Below are 13,721 nucleotides of genomic sequence, written 5' to 3' on the forward strand. Positions count from 1 at the left end.
ACATGTTGGAGATTTGTGCATGTGGGGCCCGAAGCCCTAATTCACATTTGCCCTGAAAGGAATATAAACATGTAAGTAACTGTTCAAGCTCCCAGTGCACCCCTGGTCCATTCCTTCTGCGTCTCCTTGATGCCCAGGCCAGTCCCCACTGTTTCCTCTGCTGCATTTCCCCTTGTCAAGCAATGGGTCCTCGACCATTAGCCAGGCTGCCAAGGAGCTAACAAAAGCCCTTCTGTCTGTCTCTATTCTTCCCTCCTTCCCCTCAGCCTGCTCCTGACCAGGAATCCCCTCCCCCCGCCGCATCCCTGTCCTCGGTGTCCCCCGTGTCCTCACGGAGCCTCCCACAGAGTTTAGATGACATGCCCTTCATTCAATGACTGTCCCCTTCTGTCATTGGGTACCCAGTACAGGCTTCGTTTCTGTCTCTGTGGGCTTTAGAAATAGCAAGAATGGACACTGGGATGAAACTATCAAAAGAAGCTACTGGTGATGAAGACCCTTAGAAAACCTCAGACGTGCTATATTCCGGGGGGAAGGTGATGGGGGATACACTGCAGTCCTAGTTGTCAGTTGTCAAGAAGAGGAAACGAGCCAGTCAGACACCAGAGGGAGAAGCCACAGGAAGTGGAAAGGCTGGTCACACATGAAAGTGGGAAAAGAGTGGGAAAGGGAGGGGCCCAGAAGCTTGAACTGCTCCTGGGTGACTCTGCAGGCTTGGAACCCCAGCTCTTGTCTTGTGCTCGTGTTTCCCCTTGATCCATCTTTCCTGAAAACTCCTTTTCTGACCCCCCACTCCGCCCGGTGAGTAAGGTAGCACGCCCACCCGTGGTCTAGAATTGCAGTCCGCACGGCCATCCATAAATCTGAGCTTGTTTGCAGCCGAGTGGCACCGTCACACACACAATTAGATCCTGCACTACTTGTAACTGAGCCTTATGATTCATATGCATTACAGGCTAAGACATGAGCTCACCCGAGGACCTAACTAATGCAAGGAAATGCACTTGGAATCCCAAATTCTTTGTGCACACGCCATTAATAAATTGAAGCTGCTGCACTGAGTTAGTGGCGCTCAGAAAGTTTTTGCTGGGCCAATTTGGTTAAGTAATCCCAGAACAAAGATTCAAGCTTTTTCTGGTAGAATAGGTCTGCTCCTGAACCCTTCACAACATGGCGTCTTGATGTCAGTCTTAACACCTGAAGTAAATAGGCACACCGCATGTGTTTAATTGGGCTGGTCTGTCACAGGTAGGGGCAGAGGGCTTATTGTGCTTCCCCAGTTTGCCCAGCCACCCCCCACCTCAATCCAGGTGCCAGACCAGCAGGAGGATCTAAGGCACTAGGGGCGGAGGTGCTGGCTTCCCCTGAGTGAGCACAACTCTGGAACATCCAGTCACCCTGACTGCAACCTGACTGAGGCCCCCATGTGGTGTGCCACTGCTGCCTTTCCCTCATTGTCTAGATGATGATGTCTCCCTCATCCTCTAGATGATATTGTCTCCTCATTCTCTAGATGATGATGTCTCTCTCATTCTCTAGATGATGTTGTCTCCCTCATTCTCTAGATGATGTTGTCTCTTCATTCTCTAGATGATGTTGTCTCCTCATTCTCTAGATGATGATGTTGTCTCCTCATTCTCTACATGATGTTGTCTCTTCATTCTCTAGATGATGATGTTGTCTTCTCATTCTCTAGATGATGATGTTGTCTCCTCCTTCTCTAGATGATGATGTTGTCTCCCTCATTCTCTACATGATGTTGTCTCCTCATTCTCTACATGATGTTGTTTCCCTCATTCTCTAGATGATATTGTCTCCTCATCCTCTAGATGATGATGTCTGTCTCATTCTCTAGATGATGTTGTCTCTTCATTCTCTAGATGCTGTTGTCTCCTCATTCTCTAGATGATGATGTCTCTCTCATTCTCTAGATGATGTTGTCTCCCTCATTCTCTAGATGATGTTGTCTCCCTCATTCTCTAGATGATGTTGTCTCTTCATTCTCTAGATGATGATGTCTCCCTCATTCTCTAGATGATGATGTTGTCTCCTCATTCTCTAGATGATGATGTTGTCTCCCTCATTCTCTACATGATGTTGTCTCTTGATTCTCTACATGATGTTGTTTCCCTCATTCTCTAGATGATCTTGTCTCCTCATTCTCTAGATGATGATGTTGTCTCCTCATTCTCTAGATGCTGTTGTCTCCTCATTCTCTAGATGATGATGTCTCTCTCATTCTCTAGATGATGATGTCTCCCTCATTCTCTAGATGATGATGTTGTCTCCCTCATTCTCTACATGATGTTGTCTCTTCATTCTCTACATGATGTTGTTTCCCTCATTCTCTAGATGATCTTGTCTCCTCATTCTCTAGATGATATTGTCTCCTCGTTCTCTAGATGATGATATTGTCTCTTCATTCTCTAGACTATGTCGTCTCCCTCATTCTCTAGATGATGTTGTCTCCTCATTCTCTATATGATGTCATTCCTTCATTCTCTAGATGATGTCGTCTCCTCATTGTCTAGATGATGTTGTCTCCTCATTCTCTGGATGATGATGTTGTCTTCATTCTCTAGATGATGTTCTCTCCTCATTCTCTAGATGAAGTTGTTTCCCTCATTCTCTAGATGATGTTGTCTCCTCATTCTCTGGATGATGATGTTGTCTTCATTCTCTAGATGATGTTCTCTCCTCATTCTCTAGATGAAGTTGTTTCCCTCATTCTCTAGATGATGTTGTCTCCTCATTCTCTGGATGATGATGTTGTCTTCATTCTCTAGATGATGTTCTCTCCTCATTCTCTAGATGAAGTTGTTTCCCTCATTCTCTAGATGATGTCGTCTCCGCATTCTCTAGATGATGTTGTCTCCTCATTCTCTGGATGATGATGTTGTCTTCATTCTCTAGATGATGTTCTCTCCTCATTCTCTAGATGAAGTTGTTTCCCTCATTCTCTAGGTGATGTTGTCTGGTACTTCATTTACCTCCAGGAAGGCCTTTCTAGGGCTCTCACTTCTACTCATTCACAATCAGTTTTATTGTGCATCTCCATCTGGGGAGCCCTTTCTGTTACACAAGGTGAAGTGAGAATGTTTATCAGAAGAGGCAGAACGGTAATCTGACCCAGGCTACTCGGCCACATCCTTGTCCAGATACATCAGCTCTGAAGGCACAGGTCAGACACAAACGTGTGTGTGATGTGGTCTGGAGGAAACTGCAGTGTGGTCCACGTCTTCCTCCTCATGCTCCATCAGCTACGATTTACCTTTAGCCTCTTTTCTGATTCCTGTGGGATCTTGGTGATCAGGATCTTATGTTCCTCATTTGTCGCATGCGGTCTTGATATCAGCTCCCACTGGCCTTGTGAAGATCAGGGGTCTGAGGGACCAAAACTGACAGTTAAGGGTGGAGAGGCATGAGAGGGGCTGTGTGCAGCTGGGATGACACATCAGCATCTGGCGGTTTAACCCAATGAGTATAGTGTGTTCACAGATCAGATGCAGTAGGGAGTTTCTTCTTTTTTCTATGGTTTTACCAATTACTTTTGTTGTTGTTATTGTTGGCTGTGGGCAGAGGGATTTCCTGGGAACCCCCTTCCTGCTGAAATTCTTACACTTCTTCTTTCATCCATTCCTTTAACCAAATCTTTACCATATTAAATGCTGTGGGTTAAAAGAAAGTGAGTCAGAACTACCCTCTTTCCTCGGAAATTTTATACACCAATAGGGAAGAAAAGAAAAATTTATAAATGTCTATAATATGATTTGGAACCTGGTAAAAAAGATGAGGGACTATAAATTAAGTGTTACAATGTTCTCAAAGGAGGGAGAGGCTGTGTCAGGCAAGGCTGGGGCGGAGGTGGGGGGAATTACATGAAAAACATAGTATTTGAGACAATCCCTGAAGAAAAAGTAGGATTCTAGTGGATAATTATAGAATAGGGGGGAAATTCAGGCAGAGAAAATCAGGTGAGAAAGCTCGTGGGGAAGAATGCACATGGGTTTTCTGGGGGCGTGTGGAGACCCCCCCATTTGGAAGAGAGGACAGGGTCTATGCAGAGGTGCACAGCAAAGAGCAGCCTTGAAGCACAGGTAGGGGCAGGTCACACTGGGTCGTGAGTGTCACACTTACAAGAGTCTACATGAGACGAGATTAGGACTTTGTTCTCCAGATAATGGGAAATTACTGAGGGTTTTTGTGTGGTTGAGTGACAAGGCCAGAGCTATTCTTTGGGATAATTAATCTGGCAGCCAATCAGTGGCTACTTCCTGCCAATTCTGTCTCTAAAATAGCTCTTCCAACTGTTCCGTCCTTCCATCCCTTCTCCCACTCCTTTGGAGTAGACTGTCATTATCTTTCTCCCGGACTGTTGGAGTAGCCTCGAACGCCACCCCCTTCGCACGCACACACTTGCACGTACATTCTGTATTCTGCTTTCGCATTGTTGTTCCAAAGTACAGCTTTGGCATATTCCTGCTCAAACAGCACCAGGGTCTTACTTCCTGCAGAATCCAACCCAAACACCGTATCCTACCAGTGGAGGTGGTTCCCCACCCGCTCTTATGTGTCCCTTCCATCGCCGTCCATCACTGCACCATCCAAGCCAGACCCGGAGTGCAGGGAGGAGCTTGGCTGTCCACCCACCATGCTCTGACTGTTCACACTGTCCCTTCCAGCCACAGTGTTCTTTCCTGGCACCTGTGAAAACACATCCTGTCCACCCTTGGAAGGCTGGTGCAAATGCCACTTTCCCACAAAGCCTTCCCTACTCTGTCCCAGAGGAAACCAAGCCATCTTGCCTCGAACCGTTACAAGGTGTATTTTGTACAAGGTATAAATACCTTGCATTTATAGTTATTTATGAACACTGTAACCTCTCCGTGTGAGGCGATGAAATGCACTCTTCATGGTGTGTCCCCCTGAGGGCACTGGGCATTGTTGCTCTGGGGGCAGGCTGTGGCTGGGCGTGGCATGCAGAACACCACCTTTCATGAGCACCTTGCTGGTCCTGGACTTTCCAGGCCACCCTGACTCAACATCAACTTATTTTTCCCAAGTGGCGATCACTTCCCTTTTGGCCCTGTTAGGCCACATACCTTGATATTTGGAAAGAGGTGCATTGTTGCCTGGAACACTTGAATGAATGCATGTGCCCCATTTCCCTGAGTCCCTGGGGGGCCACCTGGAAGAATGACACTGCCTCTAAACTCTCTGTACAGAAATTTCATTAGTCAGATGTCCAGACTCCTATTTGAAAACCCAGCCTTGCACACACGTTATTTTCCTTCATCTACTTATGTGATAAGTGTGTTCCATCTCATTCCGACCATTGATGCCACTTTAAAAATAAATAGTTGTGTATCTGCTTCTTGAGTTCAAGCAACTGAGAAGGACCCTTGAAAACTCAAATTCCTAGTGCTTATTCACAGCAATCGATGTTAGCACTGAAGGAGGAAGTTGAATTGAACTCTTGGAAAGGGAAAAATTTCCCCTTTCCTCAGTTTTTCCTCCCACCGTGGCAGGAACAAGGGTGGGGCAGGGAGGAGTGTAGGGCACAGAATCCCAGGAGGCACGTCCCCACGAGGACTCACAGGACATGGACACTTCTGGCCTCCTTTTGTCCAGGCTCACACAGGTCCCCCTCTGATTTGCCAAGAAGGGGGCGCTGAAGTTAAGTGGGTAGATGAGCACTGGACCCCGAGGAAGCATGGTCAAGAAATAGGCAGCCATTTGACATCGTCAGTAACCCTGCCAGCATCAGTGACCTGTCTCCCAGATGGGGCAATCTCCTGGACAATGCAGAATCCTCCACGTTTTATGATAATTTCAAAAACTAAAAATTATTCTAGCAATTTAAATAGTATAGCTATGCTGAGGTACCTGGGTGGCTCCGTTGGTTGAGCGTCCGACTTTAGCTCAGGTCATGATCTCACGGTTGGTGGGTTCGAGTCCCACGTCGGGCTCTGTGCTGACAGCTCAGAGCCTGGAACCGGCTTTGAATTCTGTGTCTCCCTCTCTCTCTGCCCCTCCCCTGTTCGTGCTCTGTCTCTCTCTCTCTCTCTTGCTCTCTCAAAAATAAATAAACATTAAAATAACTAACTAACTAACTAACTAACTAAATAAATAAATAAATAAAATGGCTATGCTGGATTAAACTTATTTGGGAAAATAGATATTTAGATATTGTGCTTTATACCTGTGTATTTTGAACCAAAGTTTGGTTTAAGAGATCCACTTTAGCATGTCACCATTGGGATGGAGAGAACCGTGTGGTCCCATAAGGTCAAGTGTGCATTGTCACATGTTCTCTACATAGTCTGCCCGTAATTTTTCACTGGAATTTGCAATATGCTTTCTATTTACTGTCTGGGCTCTGCCTACATGGTGACACTTTTGTAGATCGTGCAAGGCTTTGTGATGTAGATTTGCACCCTTCATAATCAATTTCACTTCATCTCCAAAGCAAGGTAAACCCCACGAGTCACAGAATAAATTCTGCCGAGCTGCTTAGGTTCCTGGTGATACAGGTACAAAGGAGTAACTTGCTCCCTGAAACTCCTTCACCAGGAGTGAGCCAAAAGGATTAAAAGATTAAACAGAAAAAAGAAAAGTAATCTAGTGGTTATTATTAAATACAAGTGAAGAGGGTGAGGAAGGTCTTTAGCACAGAGCCCAGAAAAGACAACGGGTGTGGACTTTGGAAGGTCGCCTTCCTCCTCCCAGCTCAGGGGGGTCATTCCCTAGCAACCCACACTCTCTGCTAGGGACCCACCTCCCTCCCACCTGCGTGGCTGCTGCATCTGCCCCACCCCAAACCAGTGTTCCAGTCACCCAAATTTGCAGGGTACTTCCTTTTTTTTTTTCATTTTTTAATGTTTGTTTATTTTTTGAGAAAGAGAGACAGAGTATGGATGAGGGAGGGGCAGAGAGAGAGAGAGAGAGAGAGACAGAATTGGAAGCAGGCTAAAGGCTCTGAGCCATCAGCACAGAGCCTGATGTGAGGCTTGAACTCACAAACCGCGGGATCATGACCTGAGCCAAAGTCGGACACTCAACCAACTAGGCCACCAGGAGCCCCTACAGGCTACTTGTTAATGAATGTATTCATTTCCTACCCAAAAACTAGATTGTATTTCTTTGAGAATGTGTTTGATGCCTTAAAAGTGGATTAATTCCCACCATATGGATTTTCCAGTGTCTTACACAGAAGAGGTGTTCAGTAGACAACTTGCTCAACTCTTAGTCTGATTTGGTATATAAATAATACACAGTGTTAATATTTTGTTAAATCCAGTGTGGCTAAGACATCTTAGTTTAGCTTTAGGTGTCTTTGTTTCCTGCTTCTGCATAATCTCAAGTCAAATTATTGTTCTTGGACAAAAGAGTCATCAAGAGACACCGCAAATGAGAAATATAAAAGAAAGGAAACCCGGATTTTTGATGACTATCTATAGCCAGGCAACTGTATATGAGCTGGGACGCTCCGAGGTGGTTCCCTGGGACGTGTTTTCCTTGTGGGCAATGGGACACAAGGAGGATTCTTGAGGGGATATCTTGTTTCATACCTTGCTCTCCTGAGAAGTCAAGTGACAAGTGTTATTTTCATTGGCAATGAAATTTTATTACATACACAGCCTGCACTGTGGTCAGTTTCAGACAAGCTGGTCTTGGGGTGTTGTGTTTGTTTTTTAAAGTCCTCTCTTGGCTCCTGGGGGCAAATACATTGCTCTCAACATGCACTCTTGCAGCACACGTGTGCCTCTCATACGTGGCCGGTGAGAACTCGCCCAGCATGGTCTACACACTGCCCAAGCACATTCCTTCTGCTGAAATAAACCCACAGGCCAAGCGTGCCTACAGCGCAGGGGTGGGGCGGGGCGCTTCATCCGAACCCACTCTAACTGAAGGGTGGTGAAAGCCCTTAAGGAACAGTAACCTCTGGCTTTTAAGTTCTGACTACATTGTTCTTGAGCACACTTTTTGTAAACACAAGCCAGTCGGTACCAGTTGACCGAGCTCCGGGTGGGTACTGAGCCTGGTGGCCTTTGCTCTCCCTGCAGTGCGTGTGCAGAAAGGGTGCCCCTAGTGGAAGAACGCAGAAGTGCCACCTTTCCCCAGAAGTGCAAACCACATGCTCAGACCGTGGCCATTCTAGTGTCAGCTGTGCACGTTTCTGACAGATCACCTAACATCTGGAACGAAATCTCCACCTCTAAAACAAGCCTGGCGGAAGGCATTGTGTTCATAAGGGATCAGAGGGAGGGAGTAAGATAAGGACCGTGAAAGCGATTTCACAAACTGTTACTATCGTGATGGATGACTGTTCTTTTTTTCTCTTCCTTTTTTTTTTTTTTCAAACCATTTTAACCTAGAATTAAGTGTGGGTCCTAATTTCTCACTCTCTGGCAAACAGTAGATGCTGGGTAAATGTAAATTGAATAGTTCACTGAATAATAAAAAATAAAGGTACATTTAGATGCTGAGTAAATGTAAATTGAATAATTCACTGAATAGTAAAAATAAAGGTTCATACTTATTCAAGAGGGGTGAGTGCTGCTGGTGAGTGACCAGATTCATGAACAGCCCCAAAGTCAGGGCTGCTTTCGTGCTGAAACAAAATCTTCCTCTTCCCAAACTGTCAACTGGCCCGTCTCTCAAGGACTTTATTCATACAGCAAATAATTACTGTGTATTAGCATATCTGTAATCTAATTGACCATTTTGGTTTTAGCAAAGTTTTAGATGGGAGAAAAGAGCCCATTTAAATTCTGTAAGAGTTACAAGTGCTTGATCAGGTTTCTAGTTTCTGTTCAATCCCACCATTTGAGCACAGAGAGCTATCTGCCTTTCTAGGGACGGGAGGGACTCCCGTGAGCAGAATCAGCGGCAGGTTCGTGGTGGGCGCAGCCCCTGCTTTCTGAGGGCTCAGTCAAGTTTGTCTGCACGTCTGGCAGGGATAGGAACACAGCCGTCCCCCTCCTCACCATTTCAGAGGAAAGGTGCCCTCATTTCCAAGGTCACCTGTGCAGATGAGCAAACTCACCCGAAGGGAAAATCCAAGACCATTTCTGTTCCTTTATCAACTTGTACATACGTTCTGGAAATCCAGCCAACCCCTACTGCCCAGCACGCTCATTAGTCAGCCGTTGGGGCAGTCTGCTACATTTCCGACCTCGAGTCTGGCTGCACACCTCTTCGCAGAAGTCACAACCTTGCCACACTCCGTACTTGTGAACATAACGGTCTATCAGTTTCTTTCTCCCTATTTCTTTTTAATTTTTTAAAAATTTTCCCTACTTTTGAGTGTGCACTTTCTGTAGCAGTTATAAAACGTGCTTATGTTAATATACGTTAAAGGTAATTGATGGAACCAGTATTAACTGTATGGATATAAACTTTGGAGTGGATAGAGGCCTGTTTGTGAGTCTGACCCCGTTATAATATATCAAACCATTTTCTTCTTTATTTTCATATCAACAGAATGTGGTTCAGTGCCTGGTGCATAATTATATGTCTAAAATCTTTTGTTTGGTCGCATTCACATGAACTAAATATTTGGGCACAGTGGGGAATCTACATCATATGTCCATATCAAACTTTTTAATTAAAGAAAAAATTAGAACAGCTGTCTTCACCAATTCTTTCCTTTTGGTTGTATTATTCTCTGCTGTAACCAAGTTCTGAGGGCAGTGCCTAGCACAGAGCAGGGCTCAAAAATGCAGGTTGAATACTTGCCACATGAAACAATGAAATAACAAGTGTGTCCACCCACGGGTGTGAGATAGGACATCCTACAGTTCCAAAGGCATTGTCTCCAAGTCTGTTTCACGTAAAATGTCCTTCTGGGGACAGAAGGTAAGGCGGGGGAGGAGGGAAGACAGAGGCATCAGTGGGCAGAGAGGGAGCAGGAGGGAAGAGGCAGGGGGGTGCAGCGGGCACAGAGGCAGGAGAGAGGTGGGAAGGGCGAGCCAGGGACAAGGTGTGCTCCACTGGTGACCAGTGTCAGCACAGGGTGTGTGTCGCTTTGACGCAGGTTAGAAGAAAGGACTGGGCTCCTGGAGGGTCTGCCGCTGTGCCCAGGGGCTGCCCCAGGACAGCAAGCGAGAGTCCACATGACGGGGAGACAGGAGGGAGACTGGTGGGTCCTCGCCCCGACTCCCACCGGAGTCCGGGGTGGGTGTCCGCTCTGGGCTACTCTGTGTGCAAGATCCAGCGGGTAGGAAGTCACTTCCTGTGTCTTCGCAGAGCACCTGCATGCGGTGAGAAGTCCCAGCCCACTGCTCCCTCTGCCAGAAGTTAAACACCGCAGAATGTGCACGGCTGACAGGGTTCTTTTAAGTTAGATCCTTACTCAGAAAACCAAAAAAAAACCCGCTGTGTGGTTATTTGGAAAGATGTGCCTCACTCCTGGTGCATTGTCCCCATGGGGAGAATTCGACTCTGGAGCACTGGGAAACGGCATGCCCCTCGCTGGTGGCCCCCCAGCCTGTTGCATCGGCCCCTGACAGGCTGGTCTGTGCACAGCCCGTTCTACCGACCGATGTCGACACAGGCCTGGGCACCGGCTATTAGAAATAACACAGCCCTCGGGCACTGGGTGGCTCAGTTGGGTAAGTTTACGACTTTGGCTCAGGTCATTATCTCGCAGTTTGTGGGTTCGAGCCCCGAGACAGGCTCTGTGCTGACAGCTCAGAGCCTGGAGCCTGTTTTGTTCAGATTCTGTGTCTCCCTCTCTCTCTGCCCCTCCATGACTGATGCTCTGTCTCTCTCTCTTCAAAATAAATAAACATTAAAAAAAAGAAAAAATATATATTTTTTAAAAGAAATAACACAGCCCTGCTTTGGTGACTCCTCAGGAAACAGAACTTGGGGTCTTTAGACTACAGGGTCGTGTCAAACATTCTTTAATAAATAATAGGAATCCCAGAGGCAACCAGACGTTATAAATACCTGTGGTCACACGTGAACAAATAATGTTGTGTATTTTGTATTTATGTGACTGTTTGAGGCATACCACGCCGACTCGACTCCCAGTAACTGGCAAGTAGTCGCTGGACACAAAGAACGTTTTCCTAAGACGGTGCGAACTTCTGAGTTTATTTCACACTGTTCTCCGACGCGAGGCCATACTGGCCGTTCTAGTGTTTCAAAATAATAAACTGACTTCAGGCCAGGTTAAACAGCTTGGGAATCACTCCAAAGTCATTGACATACCAAACGGTATTGATTTTTTTTTTCCTTTGCTTTAAAGTTAATTAAAAGGATATAATACATCAGCAAGCCGGTAGAAAATCATCTCGAGCCAAAATATGATTTAGGAATCCGACAAGGGACAGGCAGCGACAGCGTGGGTAAAGGCTGAGATGGGGTGGGTTTAAAGGCGTCCTGAGTGGCTCTCTCTTAGTCTGTGTCTGCGGGACTCTCACTGGCAGTTCTGAAGGGGTAGATGAGTGAACACTAAGCAGAGCTACAGAAAAACACATGATTAACTATTTGGATGTTTGAAGTTCCCAGTTTCATTGATAATTACGCTTTCATCTCAAAGAAGGGAATCTAGCTGTAGCTACTCTGCTTGGCGAGCCCTGCGGGCGCGGGGGACAGCACAGCGGTCCCCCATAGTGGTGTCTCAGCGAGGGGACAAACCTCCCTCTTCAAGGCTGACCCCAGAGCACCCCTTCCTTCCCCACGCTCTGTCCCCTGGAATCTTGAGCTGATCCGTGGGCACTCGCTTTCAGGTCACACACGCAGCCTCCTTTCCCACGACCAGCTCATACTGGCTCCTGGCTGGCGCCCCAAACGGGTGGACTGAGGTCTCCTCTCGCCCCGGCAGGGTGTCCCTCTGGGTGACACGTGGGAAGAGACGCACTGAGAGGTGAGGCCAGGATTTCCACAAGCCCGTGGCTCCTGGGCCTCGGCAAGACGCTCTGGGTCCCGTCCCTGAAGAAGATCCCAGTGCTTTCTGCTTCCTGAACAAACAGTCATAAGCAGAGTTCCTGCGGCCAGAGCACTGCCCGGGCACAGCTTAAGGGGCCTCCCAGGGCAGGTGCCCCGCATGCCAGGTAGGACTTGCTTCCTGTGCACCGCTGGCCGTACTTTTAGAGCGACACTTGTGGTGACCAGAGTCCCCACATGCACATCACCTTATCTTGCCCCCTCCAACAACTAAGAGTTTCAACATCCATAACAGGGATTTATTTTCAAAACACAGAGGAGTATTTATCACATTAATAATTTTGGCTCTTTTATTCTTTAAGAAAAGCCTTTATTGAATGAGTGTTTACAGAACTTTATACCGTTGAGGTCAGTGTCCTAGTTGCGACTAGCAAATTATTACTGCAAAGGCATTCTTTAAATTGAAACATAGCTCCTTCCTGAAGATTTCCCTGCAAGTCCTGTCTCATAAGAAATGTTTATAGTTAAGCTTTGTTGAATGATGTCACATCTAATTGTTTACCACATAGATTTTGCTGTTTGGACTTCCCTCTTGTCTCTTCAAGAAGAGATCTTATCTCTTGAATTGTGCTAGCCTGTCCCACTGCACTCGGCCATCACGAGGCACATGATCGTTACCAAAAATGTGTGTATGTCAGTTGGCTTGGATGTTGAGTGTGTCCATTTATAGTTTAGCCCAGAATTAAAAGCTGGGCTTGACCAAAGACCAATCTGGTTGCCACAGCTCAGATTTACTAATCTCTAGGACACTTGGGAGACCAAACATGCTTGGGATATTTTACGGATATTCGCGGCCCTTCGTCTCCATCCAGAGTTGATCAGAACTACCCTCGCTTTCTTCTCAGATCCTCACTCAGAATGTTTGTCAGGTGGTGTGGACGTTGACCCGAAGCTAAGGGAAAGTTGGAAGGAAGGAAGTACGTGGACATGTGTACTGTCTTTTTCACTGGCAGGGAGAGGGGGCTGGCATAGGTTTTTCTGTTTGTTTAAAGTTTATTTATTTATTCTGAGAGAGAGAAAGACAAAGAGAGAGAGAGAGAGAGAGAGAGACAGAGCATTAACAGGGGAGGGCAGAGAGAGGGGAGAGAGAGAGAATCCCAAGCAGGCTCCATGCTGTCAGCACAGAGCCTGATGCGGGACTTCATCCCATGAACCGTGAGATCATGACCTGAGCCGAGATCAAGCATCAGACACTCAACTGACTGAACCACCCAGGCGCCCCTGTTTGTTTGATTTTTGTGTATGGTGAGAACACTTAACATGACATTATCCTCTTGGCAAATTTTTAAGCGCATAGCCTAGTGTGGTTGACTGAGGAAATGATATCGTCCACAGGGCTGGAGAACTTCCTCATCCTGCCTAACGGAGGCTTGGTGCCCATGGAGAGGCAACTCGAGTTTGTCCCTCCCCACCCTTGGCAACCGCCACTCTACTCTGTTGCTAAGAGTTGGACTATTTTAGACGTCTCCTACGAGTGGAATCATGCAGTATTTGTCTTTCCACGTCTGGCTTATTTCACTGGGCATAGTGTCCCCCAGGTCCATGCATGTTGTCTCAAATGGCAGGATGATATTCTTCGTAAGGCTAATACTATTCTATTGCATATATATATATATATATATATATATATATATCATTATCCATTCACCCACCCAAGACATTTATATTGTTTCTGTACCTTGGCTATTGTGAATAATGTTGCTATGAACGTGGGAGTGTGAGTATCTCTTTGAGATTCTGATTTGGATTCTTTTGGATAAATG

The sequence above is a fragment of the Panthera tigris genome, chromosome A3, assembly GCF_018350195.1.
Source record: "Panthera tigris isolate Pti1 chromosome A3, P.tigris_Pti1_mat1.1, whole genome shotgun sequence".
Classification (NCBI taxonomy): Eukaryota; Metazoa; Chordata; class Mammalia; order Carnivora; family Felidae; genus Panthera; species Panthera tigris.